The sequence below is a fragment of the Poecilia latipinna genome, unplaced genomic scaffold (genome assembly GCF_001443285.1).
Source record: "Poecilia latipinna isolate Pla-1442-1.1 unplaced genomic scaffold, P_latipinna-1.0 Scaffold4839, whole genome shotgun sequence".
Classification (NCBI taxonomy): domain Eukaryota; kingdom Metazoa; phylum Chordata; class Actinopteri; order Cyprinodontiformes; family Poeciliidae; genus Poecilia; species Poecilia latipinna.
The window spans coordinates 1-2,767 of NW_015117455.1; positions in this window are offsets into that span (position 1 = coordinate 1).

Genomic DNA, 2,767 nt, shown 5'->3' on the forward strand with positions numbered 1-2,767 from the left:
GGCAAGGGCGTAGGTTCGGTCTAAGTTTTGGTGGGGACCTTGACCCCCCTCCCCCGGCAATGAAATGCCCAAGAGCACCGAACATTTTTGAGAAGGGGGGGGAAACCACATTGGCTTAATAACCCCTCCCCCCAACCATAACCATATCATACATCTTGTGTATACAACCAGATACAGTCATACTCAGCAGATCAGTTCAAGAACACTTTAATTTTTCCTTTACAAAATTCAGCAAACGTTACAAGTAAGATCAAAAGAAATATCCTCTGGATACAGCAAACACAATTGCAGATAAGAAGAAATCAATAATAACTCCAGGGCTCCTCACCTGGAGCCCTGAAGCTCCAGCCACCTCTCCATCGTTCTGCTCTGCCCCTTGCTCTGCTGTCTGAGCATCCTATGTGACAAAATATTACATAATTAACAGACCTATTCTACCTCACATTCAGTGCTGCTGACCTTACTAAACACCGGACTTTACAACAAATGCGTTGCGTGATAGATATCTAACTTATGGGTCCACTCACTACTTACAGCCGACGTAGCGAAATAACTTCTAATGTCTGTCCTTTTCTTTTTTGGTGGCTACATGGCGACTCAGAAGGAGACGCGTGTGCCCAGCTAGCCGCCGCCTTTTTGCAGCTAATCAAAGAACGTCAGACGATTCAACTGACTCCCCCTCCCCCCACCCCCCCGACAGGGTCTCGGAGGCTCATAATAANTGTCNAACTAAGAAGCTTCCGTTCCGCACCGCCTGTTGCTGCTAATCAAAGATCGTAGATCCACGTTCTTTGAGCCAATATGGCAAAAATTGGTCGGGACTTTTTCATATCCCGTGAATATTGGTCGGGACATGTCCCTACCGTCCCTACCCAAACCTACGCCCATGGTGTGATTTCAGGGAGTGTCTTCCGTCCATATAATCAGCTGCTCTCCTCTTTCTCCTCAGACGCTGCACAGACTTTTTTAGAAACTCTTCTCGGATGTAATGGTAAAGTGTCTCCTTTCAGCGCTGAAAGTTAATAAAATAAGTAAAGTCTGAATGCTTTTCTTGGCTGATTTTATGCTCCGTGTGTCAATACAAATTATGATTCATCGATTGAGATTCTAAATCTCAACACTGCTAACAAGCTAACAACAGTACAAAGATCACTTCCGCTTTTCTGCTTCAAAATAAAACACAGAGCGAGTGAAATTAGAGGTAACTCCATTTAGCGATTCTAATCGCGATTTAGAGTAATTTTGCTGAAACGACGTCAGCATTTAATGGACAGAAGAGCCAAACATCATCAGTTTCCTTGGCGAACTGTCGTCACAAAGAGACTTTTATGAGATGTAATTTTGTTTATTGTCCACCAGTGTGATGGCAAGACACACAGGGTAAGATCCACACCTCATCAATAGTTGCTTTCACTTTAGTTTGTTTTGTAAGTTTAAGTATTCTTTATATTTTCTTCCACCTTCCAATGTTTATATGGAGTGCACACATATTAACAATGCAAGGTCGAAATTCAATTATGTTGTATTAATATTGTTTTCTTTGTTTGAGTTACTGGGTGTTTGGCTCCCTCCCTGGTGGACAAAAGGCAAAGGGCTGAGGTTCCTGAAGTACTGCTGATGGCCTCATTGGACTGAACCACCCGTGTCATGCTGGGGGGATGTTTTTGGGTTTATTTCATTGTTTGTGTTAGTTGTCAGGTGGCAGCCATTTTGTTTTCCCCTATTGTGTCCACATGGTTTAGCTAAACCTGTATTTAAATCCCCTTCTGTGTCATTTCAGTGAGGTCAGTCTGTTGTTTTGTCAGTTATGTCTTGAGTCTAGAAATTTATGTTGACCTCTTTTATTGGCATGCCTGTTTAATTGTTATGTTAACCTTTGTTCATATTTTTTGGGTAAATAAAAACCCACCTTTTTTGAATCCAACACCTGTGTTCTGCACTTTGTACTGTCTGGTCCCTGACAACCAGAGAGCAGAGTTAATTTCTAGACCATGTAATATCTTAATTTCCCACCAGATGGCACTGTGGGTTCGTCTGCTTTCATAGTTAGGCTTTTCTTTCTAGCTGTTTAACCGTCCAATGGGCTCTTTGCACCTACGGCGTTGACGTCACATCTCCAGGAGCTAATGCGGCTCACTTTTTTCCGCTTTGAGTTACCATGACTGGTAGAAAAGACTAAGCCCTATTTTTGATGCAAAAAAAGCAATACTATGAACATTGTTGTCTTCCTAATATAATGGGCTTTTAAGCTTTCATTAATTTCCAAACAATCCTGAATTAAGAAGATGGTGGCTTGTAAATATTTGTCACTACCAGTTAAAGCTAACGCTGCTGCACAACACAAAGTTTGCAGCCTTCACTTCACTCTGGATCAGCTTCTTTAGCCTAAAACTACCGGGGGAGACGGATGGTAAATAAAGGAGCCTCCCTGAGTTATTTCCATGGAATCACTTCTATATTCAGCCTGAAAGAGTTTATGGGAACCAGAGAGCAGACCAGAGCCAGACAGCCGAGCAACTGATCCGCCTGTACATACTGCTGTAAACACCGTCCTATCTGAGCTCTGAACAAGAAACATGCAAAGGTAATAAAACGAAATAACACGGAGACATGAAGCAACACGGTCATATTTTTCTAAAAGCAGCAACTTTGAACCTGAACAGCTGAACCAGATCTCTGACACCAGAGCTGCGCTACTGTTATGCTATGAGGCTTGTTGAGCTTCGGAAGTAAACCCCATTAGTCTGTGACACTAACGACTTGAAAA